Here is a 19,591-nt window from a genome sequence, read left to right on the forward strand (position 1 = left end):
AATAATAGTTGTAACACACAGAGAGAATGAATCCATCATTTCCCAGAGACCAGAAAGGTATTGCAAGAGTGGTCTAGACATTTTCATGAATTTATAGAGGACAGAAATCAGATGTGATTGTATTGATCCAGAGCAAAGAAAGCCTCAGTCCATAGAACATGCAGGAAAGGGTTAAAGCCAAAATGGGTCCACTTACGAGATATCATGAGTCCTTAAGGATCTCCCAGAGATTCAAGCACAGAATCAGAAGCTTTGGTGTGTGAATAGGTTGGTGGGGAATGAATAATTAGGGTAAGTAATTTAAGGATTATCTTCATGCCTCAAGCATCTATTGCTGTATAACTAGCCTCCCCAAATTTTGTGGTATAAAAACAACAACCATTTAATTCTGCTCAATGAGTCTGTGCTCTAGGAATTTGAACAGAGCACAGCAAGGGTGCCTTATATCTGTGTCTCAATGTCTAAGGAAATATTGGATCTTTCAAGGAAATACTTGTAATAAAATGTCACTGGACTGGCTAGAGGTGACTTAAATGGCTCAGCCCAGAGTCATCTGGAAGATTCTTCCCTCACATTTTAGCACTTGAACTGGGGTGACCTGACATTGAGCTCAGCTGGGCCTGTCACCTAGAGCACCTAAATATGGACTGTCCATTTGGCTTGGGCCTCTTCACATGATGGCTTCCTCAGGGCTCTTAAGATGAGTATTCCAGAAAGTAAGACAGACATTGCATAGCCTCTTATGACCTATAGTCTTAAAAGTCATATAACACCACTTCTGTCATACGCTATTGGTCAAAAAGCCAGAAGCCCACCTGGATTCAAGAGGAGGGGACACAGATCCCCAATTCTTGATAAGGGGAATGTCAAAGAACTTGTGACCATATTTGAAAACCACCCTCCCATAGGACAAGTTAATCAGTGGGTTCTTTTCCATTTCCATCAACTGGCTAGTGGTTTTCCCTAGACAGAACCAGAAAAGTGATCCTTAAAACAAGTGAGAATCTGTCTAGGGAGGCTCCTAATTTCTGATGTAGGAGTTTATGTCTAAGAAAGAAAAGTCTGAGCTTTCACTGGCTGGACCTTTACAATATCTAATATTGTAAAGTATTACAGTCCCTCTTTATTTTGCCTTTTGGGGACTCTGCAACACTGACCACACATTCTATAGTGAAGCTTATCCATCCATATACTCTATGTACCTACATAGAGCCAGCAATCAGCTCTCCTGTTTAGAGAAATTTGGAGGTGCAGGTCTGTAGACCCACAAAGAAAATTCAGGTTAGTCATCATCTTACTCAGTCACTAGTTCATGTGTATGGGTATGCTCCCAAGACTACCAGACATTTGAGGATCCTTCCCAAAGGGAGGATCCTTCCCAAAGGAAGTATCAAACCAGATAGACAGAACAGCTCTCTACCAAGTAACCAAAGATAATTCAGGTAATAGAAATGAACTTTTAAAAAGTTTAATTAGTATCCTTTAGTGTTTCATAGGGATAAAACCATAAAATCAGAACTGGGTACTATTTTATAAAAGGGGGATCAATAAAAAATAAATTGTTTAAACATTTTTGACATGACTTTCAAAATGTAAGATACATTAAAAGAACTGGTGCCACAAGTTCTCAGTACCCTTCCCAGCCTCCTGTGACCACTGTAGATCCCAGTCGGGACGGCACAGTCAATGAGGACACCATCCAAGCTTTTCTCATCTCAGCGGCTGGTGATGAACTGAGATGGCAGATGAAGGGGAAATGGATTGCACCCAGGTAGAGCTCAGTGCTTTGAAACAGAGCAAGACATGAAAAAAGATCACCAGGAACTGGAAGAGATAGTTAGCCATTTAGATCAAGAAGTAGCTGAATTTGATAAAAACACAGAACATTTCAGAAAGAAGGATGAAGAACTCAGTTCTCTGGAAGAAGTGGAAAGTCAATCTGAAAACCACAATATTGATGAAGTTATCATTCCCACAGCACCAGTATACAAGCAGATCCAAAATCTGTACAAAGAGGAAAATGCTAGTAAAGACACTATCTTTTACCTGGGGGAAGCCATAAGGCAGGGAATAATAGACCTGGGTATCTTCCTAAAGCATGTATATCTTCCGTCCTGTGAACAGTTTCAGCTGAGTATACAGATGCAAAGAGCAAGAAGGAGCCAGTCTCAGTGACCTCTACTGACCTCTCTGATACCAGCTGGCAACTGGGGTCTTCTTAAAGCATTCTTTTCTTCTCTTCCTTTCTCTCATCAGTAGGTGCCCAGAATAAGCTATTGTAGTTTATCATTCAAGTACAAAATATTATGAATCAATAGTATTTTGAATCAAAAATAGTTGGTTTTTCTTTTGGTAGAGAGTGGCTTTTATTAATACACTTTCTATCCTCTGTAAACTTTTTGTGCTGAATGTTGGGACTGACTATACTAAATAAAATTTGTCTCATTAGGAAAAAAAAAAGCTGAAATACAAAAATTGCTGCAGTGAGGACCAAAATCGAAACTTGAGAGACACAAGGAAGAGGAATAACATTCAGCATTTAGAGCAGAAAGAAAAAGTGATAGAAAATATGATGAACAAAGTAAAAAATGTGGCTAAACTAACAACCAAATGAGACATAAAATAAAAATATCTTCCAGCAAACAAAAGCTCCAGAATTTTACCTCTCACTTAACCTTTTTTAGGAAGCTACTTAAAAATGTACTTCAGCAAAAATAAGGGTAAAATCCAAGAAGTTGGTAAAATTAACATGGAAGTCCAATGAAAAGAAATCACAAAAGCCAGCTGAGCAAGCAGGCCTAAAAAGAAAATGATCCAAATTTTCAAAAAAAAGAGAGTTCTCCAAGAATAGAATTAATTGCAAGTCACATAAAAAATGTGTCTTCATATGTTGTTACTATGAAGAAGAAGGCACCTACTGAGTTTCCCAACAAGTAAAGAAATGTAATTTCCAACTCCAAGACAAAAATCTATACCAGAAAGGTATTGTGAATATGAAATACAAACAACATTCAGCATAGTTTTTAAAAAGGATGATGTTTAAGATGACAGATGCATTTTATCTTTACATAAGAACATTATCTTTTGAATGACAAGTGGGTCATGACATTAAACCAGTAAAAGATTATATTTCTAGCACATTATTTTGCTCTCCAGTGAGCAATATTCACTCACTAATAGTAATAGTATAAATGCTACTTATTGTTTTTCACATTTAGACTCAACTTATAAACAACACGGACAATTAAAAGATGGTGATGGGCTACAAGTAAATGTTTTTAATGTTGACAGTGTAAAAATCAAGTTATATCTGAGAGAAGTTTAAAAGTAGGAGGTGGAGTGAGGAGGTGGCTGGAGATAGAGATGTAAACACTATTGTCCTGCCTAATGTGGAACCAAGAAATAGTTCCAAAACCTAATGGAATGTGAAATAAAGGAGGAAAACTTCAAAGATATATTAGCTTTAATAACAGAACTTTGAATTACTAGGAATAAAAGAAAATGTAGAGAATAATATAAATGAACTAAATCTTAATTTTTTACAGTGGATTTCAATAAATGATGTCTAAAGTACATAAATTTAGGAAGAGTTATGATCCCTTTAGTTGGCATTATAGAAATAAGAAATAAAAGAACCAAAAATGAAAATAAGTGAAAGTCTATAATGCTAGGAAGTAGGAGGAATGAGTCAGGGTCAGTTATTTTTCATTATAGCTCAAGTACTATTTCATTTTTTAATATGTGCAAATTTAATTTTCTTAATATGAGGATAAATTCATTAAACTAACCCAGAGATTTTCAACCTTTCTCTTCTCATGGTACACATAAACCAACTACTAAAATTCTGCAACACAAAAAAAAATATATATTATACTTTTTGCCAATCTGACAAAAAAAAGGTATAATTTTGGTTGACTCATATCAGATGGCTCTGGTTGTGTTGGCTGTTGTCATTTTTTAATTTGACAATCTAAGGGGAAAAGAGGTCAGTGCCCCCAACTAAATAGTTAGGTATTGCACATTTTAAAAATTCTTGCTACACACTGGTTAAAAATCTCTGAGATAACTCCTAGAAGAACTAACTCAAATATCCAGGAGAGGAGGAGGGGGAGGGAGAAGAGAACCAACATCAGTACCTGTCATTTACTATACTGTGTATAAACTTTAATATATGCCAGGCAGAGTTCTAAACCTCTTTACATATATTTATATATTTGACCCTCATAATAAACCTTCAGGGGATGCTATTATTATTCTCACTTTAAAGATGAAGAAACTGAGGCACAGAGATGTGAAATGATACCTTGCCCAAGGCCATACAACTGGTAATGTTAGAGATGGGATTTGAGATCAGGGATTCTGCCCAGGGTTGTCTTTTTTTATTCTGCCATCCTGCTATAGCAATGCTGGCAGGAGTGTGTCATTTCCTCACCTTTCATAATGAGAGATATAGAAACCAAGATATAGAGGTACAGGCAAATTATTTGATGTTAGTCTGTGAAACCTAAAATAACTAAGAGCAGAAATGTTAATGGTTACTTCTAGTGTGGAAGACTGGAAATGGAATAAAGACAAGGGGAGGCAGATTTCTACTTTTGTTCATACACAGTTATACTGCTTGATTTTTTTAACCATAATTATCAATGTCGTGTTTTCAAGTTTGTTATATAAAATCTACAAATCTCAGCAGACTTTTCATTTAAAATTAGGTAGAAATAGGAAGACATTTATGAAAACTCAATTTATTGCCCTTGTGTCTTCCAAGATTGGAGGTAATTTGTATAAATGTACATAACTTATACAACAAAATGCACCCTAAGGAAATTTTATTTTAAACACTTTATTATTTTAAGTTTCCTTTACTTGAAGAGAAATGTAGTAAAATTTTTGTGCCAATACTTCTATCCAGTTTAAAAGCTCTAGACAACAATTAGATTTAATCAGTCTTGTGACTTAGTAAAAGTGAAGCTATTTGACATCTGAGGGCAGGTCATAAAAGCTACACAGCTTCTGCCTATTCTCTGGGACACTTGCATTGGAAGCTGTGACCCCCACCCCATTTAAGTTGTCTAACTGCCCTGAGGCTGCCTTACTGTGAGGGAAGCCCAACCACAGGGAGAGGCCATGAGTAGGTCTGGCTAGAACCCCACCTGAGATACCAGCTGAGTCATGTGAGTGAAACAAACCTGATGATTCGAGCCCCCAGCCTTTGAGTCTTTCCAGCTATAAAGTTAAATTCAGCAATTCCACACTCTTGTTTTATATTGATGTGACTCTTCAAGTAAATTTTAAATCCAAAAGAGGTATTAGAACAGATCAATCTATTTATAAGCAGAGTGATGGATGGCAGCACTACTAGTATATGGACTCTGAAATATTCATAAAGAATATATAAAATTTGTTGTTATTTCTCAGACTCTCATACACACAGATAGAGTTTCCTTCCATGTTGTGTGGAGCTGGAAAGTGCCAGGTAGCTTCCCGTTTTTGATTATTTGGATCCCTCTGTCTAAGGGGTCATAACAGGATGGGGCTAGAGGTCTAAACCCCTGATAGATGTTAGAATCACCTGGGAAGCTTTGGAAAATCCCAATGGCCAAGCCACAGCCCAGATCAGCTAACTCAGCATCTCTGTAAGTAGGCAGAGAAGGGGAGAACACAGGCATGGGTGTTTCATAAAGCTTCCAGTGGGCAGCCAAGGTTGACCACTTTCAGACTGTAAACCTTGGGAAACTTATATAACCTCACTAAGCCTTAGTTGATTCATCTGTAAAATAGGAATATTAAAATATGTAAAGAAAATGTAAAGTGCTTGACACCATGTCTGGCACATAAGAGCAAATTTTAAGATGTTGGTTGTTATACCAACATCTTAAAGAGAGGGGCTTCATCATAGGTACTCACATCTTGGGAAGCAGCCAATTATTGGATCTCTAGAGGCCCCAAATCATTCACAGAGGCTTTTTCTTTCATAGGAATGAAATGGGGTACTCCAAGTGAAGGTACAATTTAAAAATGTGTACATATACAACATGCATGTACATGCACCCCAAAATCTTCTAAGGCATTTCTGCATGGATCCTTACACACTGCTGAGGGTCTAGTGTGGGTAAATATTTTAATTCCAGGTGGAAAACTGAAATGAACATAAGCAATGCTCCTCATCACACAGCACACAAAGGGTGAAGCTGGGGAGACACTCAGACCTCAAGGTGAAGTTCTCTGGAAATTGGGAAGAGTGAAAGAAGGGGAGGAAGGAGCACATAGAGGGGGTGAGGCCCCATGCTCATCTGGGTCACCCAGAACTATCCCTTGACTCAGCTTCCTCTTCACAGTGAAAGCACATACCCCTGACACCGTACCTTCCCCTTTGCACTTTGATTATACTTCTGATCCCATGAATAGCTAAGGGACTACTCTCCACTTACATGGCCATTTGCAAAGTGAGAAAACTAACATAACTACTTGGGAGATGGCTTCTCTGTATGTTTTTGGCTAAAAACTATCTGGCTCTTTAAGGAAAGGGGTTTTGTTGGCTGGTTGATATTACTGGCTACCTTAGCCCCACAATTCCCCCAGCTCTCCACACTATGGTTTTATGTAGATCAAGCCAAGATGTGTTACTGATATATTACTGTGCTTTAATTCTCAATTTCTTTAATTCTGGGGAAAGGGTATAATATCTTCCAAACACACATTAAACAAAAAAATGTTCTTGTGTTCAGTTGGTCCTGGCTGCTGAATTGATTCATGCACATCACCTGCTCTCCCTACCCCAAGTCAAACAAATTATGTAAAATAGATTGCTTGACAAAATAACTGGGGCTGGATGAACCATACAGACAGAGTAACCAATTTCTTAGTATCACTGCATGCCCCTGAAAGGGACAGGTGCTTCCCTTCCAACCCACACAGCTCCCCCAGGTGGTGGCCTCCCACATTTCCCTTGAACACATACTCTGTTTTAAGTCAAATTACCTCCTGATATTGCAAAAGTCCCATTTTTTTGTCAAACCATAGGTAAAATATCTTAATTTTAAAAGTACACAATCCACCTCTCTTCTTCTCTAACTTGATGAAGCCAGAGAAACATGAATCTTTCCAGGTATGAAAAGGACACTTCTAAATCTGTATCCAAGTCTATAGACTAAAAAATAGCTAGTTCTTTTGTTTTTCTATTCCCTTTATCTTCAACATTTTAGTTTTCAGAGAGACTAAAGGGAAATGAAGCATCTGCCCCCCCCATTTCCATTATCAGTTTCCTGACAGCATAGAAAACATCAGTTTTCTGCATCTGTTAATATTATAGACACCAAATTCTAATGTAATAAGCTGTGTGATTTTGGCCAGGATCTTACTTGCAGGAACTTGAACTCAAATACATGGTCTAGCTGTCTTATTTCTGAACTCACATCATAGATCAACACTTTAAACTCTGCGAAGGCCCACACCATTTTGGAGGCCCTGTGATGGTAGACACTGAAATGATCCCTTCAGCTTGAAATCGTCCTTTTGGGCTTCCTGGTCAATAAAATGAGGACATATTTGCATCCTGCATATATCTGGCTACTAACCTGAATGGCATAATTTTAAAAGTAAATTTAGCACCCTCTGAGTTGCATTTCTTTATACACTGCCTCTTCAGTGGATGGAATAGAGAGATTGGAAGGGAGCAGGGATTTTCTGGCATGGTTCTGCACATTATACAAAGGGATGATTTCCCCAGCATTTTAAGCAGGGTTGGTGCTAGAAACTGATGAAACAGAAACTCCCATACAAGCAGTGTTTCTAATTGGCATCTTCAGCTCCAACACACCCAGTTGCAAAGACCCTAAGTGGCTTCTCATGTCCCCTGCATCATGTCCAGATTCCACATGCCCACTGTTGCAGGCCACCTCACCAGTCTCTTGCTGTTCATATTTCAGTTTTACACAGGGGACTCAGACTGGGGATTTCTGGCCTCTAAGCCAGCATTTCTCCACTGCAACATGCACATGAGTCATCAAGGAGATCTTGTTAAGGTGTAGATTCTGATACAGCAGGCTGATGGAGTCTGGACCACATGAATAAATAGCAAGCTGTGTGGAGACCATTGTTACAGCCCTCAGAGGAATCCCATTTTGTACTTATCAGGCTGATATAAGAAAAAGATGCTGTGAACCACTTAAATGCTTCCTGGAAAACTGTATAAATACAGCTGAGTTGCTCTCCATGATAATAGACAAAACAGAAAGCTCACATAATTGAAATCTACAGATAGCCCCAAACAACATTTTTGCCATTAGTTTCAACCGCCTCCATCTGAGTTCTTATTGGCCTAGCCAGATGGATTGAGAGCCACTTTACCACCTGACAGCTCCACAGTGACATGAGAATTCCCTGAGGTTACCAGGTCTTCAGATTTTTCCAGGAGAAGCCAAGAGTGCTGGTGTTGCGGAAAAATCCTACCCCCAAAAATGTAATGCACACATTGACAACTGTTGCAGTTAGCAACAAAGAGGGAAAAAAAAACCTCTGGGTAAGCCAAACAACCAGAATAAAACAGCACAGCAGTCAGCATCCAGCATGAGATAAATAGGCAATACAGAAAAGATTCAGCTTGTCCTTTGTATTAAGAGTATTTATTCCAGAACCACTAAACTTCCTATTTTGTGCATATCCAAAGAAAGGCAAAATAGTTAACCAACATCTCAAATCTAATAAGTAGGGTTACCAGATTTAGCAAATAACAACACAGGGCACCCAGTTAAATTTCAACAACAAATATATTTCCCAGGTAATATTTGAGATGATACTTATACTTTAAAATTACATATTGTTCACCTGAAATTTAACTGGGTGTCGTGTATTTTATCTGGCAACTTTAATAGTAAGCCAACTCCAAGTTGTAATAAAGTAGTTACTATTAAAATTAATACATAGTAATAACATTAACAATTAACATTATAATTGTATTTTTGTTTTGTTTAAATAACATTTTTCTTTTTTAATTTTATTTTAATCATTGTCCAAGTACAATTTTTTTGTCCTTTACTCCCATTCCAGCCCACCTACCCATCCCTCCCCACCTCCCTCCCATTTCCATCCCCCTCCCACAGTTTTTGTCCATGTGTTCTTTATATTTGTTCCTGTAAACCCTTCCCATTCTCCCCTGAAATTCCCTCCCCTCTCCCCTCTGGTCACTGTCTGCCTGCCCTCTATTTCAGTGTCTTTGACTATATTTTGCTTGTTTCCTTGTTTTGTTGTTTAGGTTCCTGTTAAAGGTGAGATTATATGGTATTTGTCTTCTTGAAGTTCCACATATATTCAGAAAAGTGCACTTATCATAAGCACAGCTCAGTGACTTTTCACAACTGAGCACTTCCAGACCAGGACCCTGATCAAGAAACAGAAAAGTCCTGGCCTCCATGAACCCCTCTGCCCTTTCAGACTCTGCCCCTGGCCCAAGGGGAACACTATTCTGGACTTATAGCAGCATCAGTTAGTGTGCTCTGCTTTCAAACCTTGTAAATAGAATTTTAAATAGAATTGGGTTGTATTTTCAAACTAACAGAACTGTGTGTGTGTGTCTGTGCGTGTGAGAGAGAGAGCTGGGGGGGAGGGTGGAGAGAGATGGGGCAGGGCAAGAGAGACAGAGAATGTTTATCTATTATTGGATTATTGTGTAAATCCATGTTTTGGGGTAGAGCCAATAATGCCTGTGCCCAACCTGTGACCCCCTTGCCCTTACCATTTCAGTTTCTGCTGGCCTGACCTCCAACTGCCAGAACCTGCATTTCTCTGTCCAGTGTTCCCCTTTCCTTAGTCATTGCCCCTGGGAAAGGAAGTGCCAGGTAATTAACGCTTCAGAAGTGCAGCCCTCAACCAACGAATGGGTGGGTAAATATTCCAACTCCCCCTCCAACTGGGTGAGACAAAGGGAGAGGCATGTTCTACATAGTCTCCCAGAGCTCCCCACCAGGATTACACCCCAGTTACCCCTGCTATGGCTTGCTTATTGTCTGTTCCTTACTTCCTCCACCCCCCTAACAATTTTTCCTAGAATGATTTTCCAAATGAGCTATGTGCCGGCAGGCTCTGTTTCTGAGTGGACCCAAGCTATCACATCCAGTTTTATGAAATTACCCTAAATACACCACATTTATTCATCATATTCGTACCTAGTGCTGCTAAATGCAGTGCTGGGTACTAGCACAGCAGTGCCTGGCAGTGAAAGCAGACTCAACTCCCTGAGTGCGTGGGCAAAGGGAGCACAGCAGGCCCAGCCCAGTGTTTTCCTCCCTCAGACATAGCTGACTCCCTGTGAATTTTGAAATGTGTGAGAACACTCTGAGCTACCATATTTTAAAGACCTAGCAGGCAATAACTTACATTTAACATGAAAATGACTGCACATGATATTATAGATGATTGAGAAGACACTTCTTCACCTCTGACACTCAGTTCATTATGAGCCTCCATGGTTAATGTTCAGCATGATCAATGAAAAGCTTTTATATGTATGCACTGTCCTGATGAGCCTTGATTTTATTTAAATATCTCTCCAGTAGCAGCATGTTTTGTTATCACTTACTTTATTCACATAAAACTAGAATTCAAAATGAGATTTCTTAGAAAAAATAAAATTAAAAACATGAACTCATTTTCATATTTGTGAAGATTAATAAGCAGGGACTTGTGTCTTGGGTCACAGAGAGGAGGTGGGGAAGCTGGAGGGGTCCCCAGAGTGTGTGGGTAAGACCAGGACCTGAGGTTGAGCCCCACCGCAGGGTGGCAGGGGCTGGGCTGCTCTGCCCACTGGACATACATCTGCTCTCAGGGAGCAAGCCCTGCTGAACACCCGCATTTGTGGACCCAAACACGTAGGCATGGCTGCCAGACCCTGACTTCAATGGCCTGCAGAGAGTTGAGGGTATGGATGTGTCCTTTGTGAAGGGCTACAGTGTTAAAGCCTATGCCTCGCTGGTGGTGCTTAGTCACCCTAAGCTCAAGGTAGTGTGTGAGGACTGCTGCATGATTAGCTTGCCAGCCCCCTACCTGTTGGGCTTCCTGGTCTTCCGAGAGGTGCCTTTCCTGGTGGACCTGGTGCCGTGGCTGCAGGAGAAGGAGTCTAGCCTCATGCCCTAGGTCTTCCTTATGGATGGAAATGGGGTGTTCCACCACCAAGACTTCCAGGTGTCCTGCAATCTAGGTGTCCTCATAGGCCTGCCCTGCATTGGGGTAGCCAAACAATTCATGCAGGTGCATGGGTTAGAGAAAAATACCCTACAAGAAGACAGCCTTGGAGGACTTCCAGCAAGATGGAGGGATAGGTGAACACACCGTACCTCCACGCACAACCAGGATTAGAACAATAACAATTTAGAGGCAGAATAACACCCAGAACTGATAGAGAATTTATCTGAATGGAAGACGGACAGCCAAGAAGTTGAAGTAGACCCGTTCATCCAGACAAGTAGGAGGGGCTGAAAGGAGGAGCGGGCGCGGAGATGGGGAGAACTGGGTGCACAAGGCAACGAGGAGCGTGTAAGCCTTCCAGGATGCAGCGGTGGACCCTGAGTACGCAAGTGGCGGCTGGCGGACCCAGTGAGGTGACATTGTGGACCAGGGCAGAGCACACAACCCAGGATCCCAGAGAAGGGACTGAAATCACAGGAGAACGGAGCAACCGCCATTGTTCCATCCCACCCCCGCCCCCACCCCCACATACAACATCACAATCTAGCAACTCAGGTGCCCAGCCCAGGTGAACACCTAAGGCTCCACCCCTCACCATAACAGGAGCGACCAGACCCAAAAAAAAAAAAAAAAAGGAGAGAGAGACATGTTAGAGACATGTCTCCAGCAGAAGAACAGATCAGTCCCCCAGTACTCATCCTTACGAGTGACCAAGAAATAGCCAATCTATCAGATGCACAGTTCAAAACACTGGTGATCAGGAAGCTCATGGAATTGGTTGATTTTGGGCGCAAATTACATGAAAAAATGCAGGTTACCATAAAAGAGATGAAGGAAGATGCACAGAGAACCAATAGTGAAGGGAAGGAAACTGGGACTCAAAACAATAGAGTGGGCCAGAAGGAAGAAAAAAACAAGCAAGCAGGAAAGCATGAAGAAATAAGAATTCAAAAAAATGAGAAGCTTAGGATGTTCCAACATCTGAATTATAGGGGTGCCAGAAAGGGAAGAGGAAAAGCAACAGATTGAGCACATATTTGAACAAATAATAAAGGAGAACTTCCCCACTCTGGCAAAAGAAATAGAATTCCAAGAAATCCAGGAAGCTCAGAGAGTCCCAAAGAAGTTGGACCCAAGAAGAAACACACCAAGGCACATCATAATTACATTAGCCAAGGTAAAAATGAAGGAGAGAATCCTAGAAGCAGCAAGAGATAAGGGGACAGTAACCTACAAAGGAGTTCCCATCAGACTGTCAGCTGATTTCTCAAAAGAGACCTTACAGGCAAGAAGGGGCTGGAAAGAAATATTCCAAGTCATGAAAGACAAGGACCTACATCCCAGATTGCTCTATCCAGCAAAGCTTTCATTTAGAATGGAAGGGCAGATAAAGTGCTTCTCAGATAAGGTCAAGTTAAAGGAGTTCATCATCACCAAGCCTTTATTTTATGAAATGTTAAAGGAACTTATCTAAGAAAAGAAGATAAAGAAAAAACATGTATAGTAAAAGGGCAGCAAACTCATAATTATTAACAACCACACCTAAAGCAAAACCAAAAGAAACTAAGCAAACAACTAGAACAGGAACAGAACCACAGAAATAGAGATCACATGGAGGGTTAGCAACAGGGGAGTGGGAGCAGGAAAGAGGGGGAAAAGGTACAGAGAATAAGTAGCATAGAGTGTAGGTTGAAAATAGATAGGGGGAGGGTAAGAATAGTTTGGGAAATGTAGAAGCTAAAGAAATTATAAGTATGGCACATGGACATGACTAAAAGGGGGGATATGGGTGGCAGAGGGTGTACAGGGTGGAGGGGAGTGAAGGGGGGAAAATGGGACAACTGTAATAGCATAATCAATAAAATATATTTTTTAAAAAGAAGATAGCCTCCTGCAGGCTAGGTGACACTCATTTTCCATATTGGGTGGCACCAGGGCTGTCTTGAGCATGGCCCTGAAGAGCCAAGACCACAGCACCAAACTCCTTTACACCTCCATGGACCATAAGATGAGCCTGGAGGCAGCTATGTCCCTATACCACAGCTGCTGCAGCTTCTGGAGCTCTGAGTCCACAGGACCCAGGAGGCCCCACCCCACCTTGCCTCTGCATCAGGGCAGGAGAGGAACTGAAAAGCATAGGGGCCAAAGGCATGGCCCTACAGAGGCTCCGAAGAGCACATGGGTGAGGGCAGTCTCCCAACCTGGGCCAACAGCCAAGGCCCCAGGATACACCAAAAGCCCCAGACCCAGGAGTGCAGGAGAAGTAGGGCAAGGATTGAGGGCAGAGCAGACAGCAGAGCTGGATGCCCTGAAGACTCAGGCTATGCCACCATCTGCTCTGGCCTCAGAACAATAACTGGCCCTGGGGCTCCTCTGTAGAAGCAAATCCCAAGCAATGGGTGGTGTGCTCAGACTCTGAGGACACAGGATGCAGCAAGCTGCCTTGCTCAGATCAGATGTGTGGTGGCTGCCCCTCTTGCTCCACGGTCACAAGGTTTGGGGAAGCCTGGAGCGGGCTCAGCAGAAGGCATCTTAACCACAGAGCCCCAGACCCAGAAAGCACAGAATGGCTTTCCCAAGAGCCACAGGAGGGGGTTCAGGGTTCAGGGTGGGGAAGGGGTATTGCTTCTTCCTAAAATTCCCATGTGGGCTCACAACAGCTAGACCTCAGGGACATCCACAGCTTCTGCCCCATCTCCTTGGGCACATATGCTGCTGACTATTTCTGGGAAAAAAATAGTAATGAACAGCAGTTCATTATATTTTGCAAAATCATATTGTTGTATTTTCATGTGGCCTGATTATTACTTTCCATTAATTTTAAAGATTTTATTTATTCATTTTTAGAGAGAGAGAGGGGAAGAGAATGAAAAAGAGAAGGAGAGAAACATAATGTATGGTTGCCTCTTGCACACTCCCTACCAAAGACCTAGCCCACAACCCAGGCATATGCCCTGATTGGGAATCAAACCAGCAACCCTTTAGTTTGCAGCCCATGCTCAATCCACTGAGCTACACCAGCCAGAGCTTACCCTCCATTTTTGACAATAAACTTCTAGAAAGCAGGAACCATTTGTATTTTAGTGAATTTCCCCAGAATTGAAGTATTTAAAAAGTGTATTGGAATGATGAACAGACAGTAGTGACAAAACTTCTTCATTGGATTTAAACCCAAGTGCCACTGTGACTTGGATTCTGTGGGGAACATCCTAGAGCCTCATCCTTTCTACATATTGTATGGTTTTGTTTTGAGATGAGAATTGACTATGGAAATGTGTCAGCTCCAAAGCTTGGAATGAAATTCATGTTAAGATATTTCAGTTCCAGCCAAGATGGAGGCGTAAGTAGACACACTGCCTCCTTGCAAAACCAAAAGAAGGAGAACAACGAATTTACAAACAAAAAACAACCAGAACTGACAGAAAGTGTAATTGTATGGAAGTTCGGCAACCAAGGACTTAAAAAAGAAACATTCAGCCAGACCATTAGGAGGGGTGGAGACGGGCAGCTAGGCAGAGATGACTTGTGGCAAGGCAGCAGCAGGTGGACCAGGAAAGGCAGCAGCTGGAACAGTGGGCAATCCTGTGTTTGTCTGTGGATAAACTGGGAGGAATAACTAGGGAATGAGACAGATCAAGCAACCCAGGGTTCCAGCATGGGAAAAGAAAGCCTCAAAACCTCTAACTGAAAAAAACATGTGGGGGTTGAGGCAGCAGGAGAAACTCCCAGACTCACAGGAGAGTTCCTTGGAGAGACCCACAGGGTCCTAGAACATACACGAACCCACCCACCCAGGAATCAACACCAGAAGGTCCCAATTTGCTGAGTAGTGGTAGAAGTGACTGAAAGACAACAAAGAGCAGAACAAGCATCACTGTTCCCTCTCTCAGACTCCTCCCCCACATACAGCACTACAAGACACTGAGGTAGATTGCCCCGCCTTGACAGATACCTAAGGCTCCTCCCCACCGTCCCCCCCACCAAAAAAAGAAAATGGCCCTAATAAGGAGGTTCCCAGACCAAAAAAAACCCTCAAAGAATATGCCTTCTCCAAACCACTGCAAGAGATGCTAAAAGGTCTGCTTTAAGAACAGGAAAAAAAAAAAAAAACAGTGAGAAAGAGAGGAACACAGATACAAAGGAAGTAAAATGACAATGAATAAGTACCTATCAATAATAACTTTAATATGCATGGATTAAATGTTCCAATCCAAAGAGATAGAATAGTTAAAAGAATAAGAAATTATGACCCACATATATGCTGCCTACAAGAGACCCACATCAGAACAAAAGACATACACAGACAGAAAAAGAAAGGCTAGAAAAAATATCCCAAGCAAATGGACAGGAAAAAAAAAGCTGGGGCACAAAACTCATATCAGACAAAATAGACTTCAAAACAAGGCCATAAAAAGAGACCCAGAAGAACGTCATAATACTCAAGGGAAGAATCCATCAAGAAGATATAAACATTATAAATATATATGCACCCAACACAGGAGCACCCAACTATAAAAGGAAAATTTTGGAGGACTTCAAGGAAGATATTGACAGCAACACAATTATACGAGTGAATTTTAACACCCCACTGTCAAAAATGGATAGATCTTCCAAACACAATATCAACAAGGATATTGCGGCATTGAACAATGCCCTAGACCAAATGGACTTAACTGATATATATAGAGCCTTTCATCCCAAAGAAGCAAAATGCACATTATTTTCAAATGCAGATGGAATATTTTCAAAGATACACCACGTGACAAACACAAAACAAGCCTCAACATTCAAGAAAATTCAAATCATATCAAGCATTTTCTCCACCCACAAGGGACTGAAACGAGAAACCAACCTCAAGGAAAAAAAAACAAACACTCAAACTCATGGAGATTGAATAGCATGCTATTAAACAATGAATGGGTTAAGAAGGAAATCAAGGAAGAAATCAAAAAGTTTCTGGAATCAAATGAAAATGAACTCACAATAATACAAAACTTATGGGACACAGTGAAGGCAGTCCTCAGAGGGAAGTTCATAGTCATACAGGCCTACCTAAAAAAGGTGGACAGTTTTCAGATAAACAACATAACCCTACACCTACAAGAACTTGGGGAAACAACAACAAAGACTGCTCAGAACAAGTAGAAGGAAGGAAATAACCAAGATCAGAGCAGAATTAAACAACATAGAGACTCAAGAAACAATTCTAAGGATCAGTAAATCCAGGAGCTGGTTCTTTGAAAAGATAAACAAAATTGACAAGCCTTTAAGCAGACTCATCAAGAAAAAAAGAGAGAGGACCCAAATAAACACAATCAGAAATGAAAGGGGAGAAATGACAACTGACACCACAGAAATACAAAGGAGTATAAGAAATTACTATGAAGAACGATATGCTAAGAAATTTGAAAACCTAGGTGAAATGGAGAAATTTCTAGAAAAATATAATCTTCCAAAACTAAATAAGGAAGAAGCAGAAAGCCTGAACAGACCAAAACAGCTGGTGGCATCAAAGCAGTAATCAAAAACTCCCAGCACACAAAAGCCCCAGACTACACAGTTTCACAGGAGAATTTTACAAATCATTTAAGGGAGAGCTAACCCCTATCCTTCACAGATTATTCCAAAAAATACAAGAAGACAAAGGCTCCCAAACTCTTTTTATGAAGCCAGCATCATCCTAATCCCCAAATCAGATAGGGACACAACAAAGAAAGAAATCTTCAGGCCAATATCACTGATGAACATAGATGCTAAAATCCTTAAAAAATATTGACAAACCACATCCAGCAATACATTAAAAAGATCATACAATGTGATCAAGTGAGACTCATCCCAAAGATGCAAGAATGGTACATTAGCAAATTAATAAATGTAATAATCACATAAAAGGAAAGACAAAAATCACACGCTCATTTCAATGGATGCAGAAAAAGCTTTTCATAAAGTACAGCACCCATTTATGATTTAAAAAAAAAACTCAGCAGAGTGGGAACAGAGGGAGCATTCCTCAACATAGTAAAGACCATATATGAGAGATCTACAGCCAACATTATACTCAATGGGCAAAAACTAAAAGCTTTCCTACTAAGATCAGAACAAGACAAGGATGTTCACTTTCACCACTCCTATTCAACATAGTATTGGAAGTCCTAGCCACAGCAATCTGACAAGAAAAAGAAATAAAAGGCATCCAAATTGAAAAGGAGGAAGCAAAACTGTCATTGTTTGCAGATGACATGATAGTGTACATACAAAATCCTATAGATTCCAACAAAGAAACTACTCCACCTAATAAGTGAATTTGGCAAAACGGCAGGATACAAAATCAATATTCAGAAATCAAAGGCATTTTTGCACACCAACAATGAAATATCAGAAAGAGAAATCAGAAAAAATCCCATTTGATATAACAACAAGAAAAATAAAGTACCTAAGAATAAACCTAACCAAGGAGGTAAAAGACCTGTACTCATAAAACTACGCAACACTAAAGAAAGAAATTAAGGAAGACACAAATAAATGGAAGTGTATACCATATTAATGGATTGGAAGAATTAACATCACCAAAATGTCCATCCTACCCAAAGCAATTTATAGACTCAATGCAATCCCTATGAAAATACTGATGACATATTTCACAGATATAGAACAAACAGTCAGAAATTTATATGGAACCACAAATGACCCTGAATAGCTGCAGCAATTTTGAGAAATAAGTACAAAGTAGAAGGGATAACAATACCTGATATCAAACTGTATTACAAGGCCTGTGTAATCAAAATAGCCTGCCACTGGTATAAGAATAGACACATGGACCAGTGGAACAGAATAGAGAGCCCAGAAATAAACTCAAATCTCTATGTTCAATTAATAGTTGACAAAAGGAGAAGCATAAAATGGAGTAAAAATAGCCTCTTGAACAGATGGTGATGGACAGCTATATGTGAAAAAATGAAACTTGACCACCAATTCACACCATAAACAAAAATTAATTCAAGGTGGATAAAAGACTTAAATATAAGTCCTGACACGATAAAAGCCCTAGAGGAGAACATAGGGAAGACAATCTTAGATGGTTCATGCAACAATATTTTTGCAAATATGTCCCCTAGAGCAAGGGATATAAAGGAAAGAATGAACAAATGGGATCTCATCAAATAAAAATCTTCTGGACAGCTAAAGAAAACATTAGCAAAATGAAAAGAAAACTAACTTTATGGGAAAACATATTTGCCAATGATACCTTGGAAAAGGCTTTGATCTCCAAAATATATGAAGAACTCATACAACTCCACTCCAGGAAGACAAACAACGCAAATTAAAAAAAAAAGTGAGCAAAAGACCTGAACAGACACTTCTCCAAGGAGGATATACAGAGGGCCCAGAGACATACGTAAAGATGCTCAGCATCACTATCCATTAGAAAGATTCAAGTTAAAACCACAATGAGATACCACTGCATCCTGGTGAGAATGGCCATCTTAAACAAATCAACAAACAACAAGTGTTTGGAGAGGATGTGGAGAAAAGGGAACCCCAGTGCACTTTTGGTGGGAATGCAAACTGGAGCAGCCACTGTGGAAAAGAGTATGGAATTTCCTCAGAAAACTAAAAATGGAACTGCCTTTTGACATGGCAATTCCACTTCTGGGATTATATCCTAAGAACCCTGAAACACCAATCCATAAAAATTTATGCATCCCAATGTTCATAGCAGCACAATTTACAATAACCAAATGCTGGAAGCAACCTAAGTGCCCATCAGTAAATGAATGGATCAAAAAAACTATGGTACATTTACATGATGGAATACAATGCAGCAGAAAGAAAAAAGGAGCTCCTACCTTTATAACAGCATGGATAGAACTGGAGAGCATTTGCTAAGTAAAATAAGCCAAGAAGTTAAAGACGAATACCATATGATCTCATCTTTAAATGGAACCTAATCAACAAAATAAACAAGCAAGCAAAATATAACCAGAGACATTGAAATTAAGAACAATCTGACAGTAACTAGAGGGGAGGTGGGAGGGGATGATGAGGGGAGGGGGGAAGGGATTTCAGGAACAGCTATAAAGGACACATAGACATAACCAAGGGGGAGTGGATTCAGTGGAGGGAGGTGGGGCTTGCTCAGGTGGGGGTCAGTGGTGGGGGGTAAATGCAGACAACAGTACTTGAACAACAATATAATTAAAAAATAAAAATAAAGTGGCCCAAATGAAAGAACAGATCAAAGCTCCGGAACTAAATAGAACTAGGTGATGAAGAGATAGCCTACCTATCAGATGTACATTTCAAAACATTGGTAATCAAGATGATCACAGAAATGGTTGAGTGTGGTCACAAAATACAGGAAAAAATGAAAGCTGTGAAAAGTTAAATAAAGGAAAATGTACAGGGAACCAAC

General features: G+C 40.3%; 1 protein-coding gene and 1 pseudogene across 1 annotated transcript in view; both read left to right on the forward strand.

Moving 5' to 3' along the window:
- SLC24A3 (solute carrier family 24 member 3) overlaps positions 1-19,591 on the forward strand; it is a 554,001-nt gene that overhangs the window by 452,964 nt on the left and 81,446 nt on the right. The gene's annotated exons all lie outside the window — the stretch shown is intronic.
- Positions 1,804-13,534, forward strand: LOC123814948 (annotated as a pseudogene).

This window comes from Phyllostomus hastatus, unplaced genomic scaffold (assembly GCF_019186645.2).
Source record: "Phyllostomus hastatus isolate PE091 unplaced genomic scaffold, TTU_PhHast_1.1 phas_contig_17, whole genome shotgun sequence".
NCBI lineage: Eukaryota > Metazoa > Chordata > Mammalia > Chiroptera > Phyllostomidae > Phyllostomus > Phyllostomus hastatus.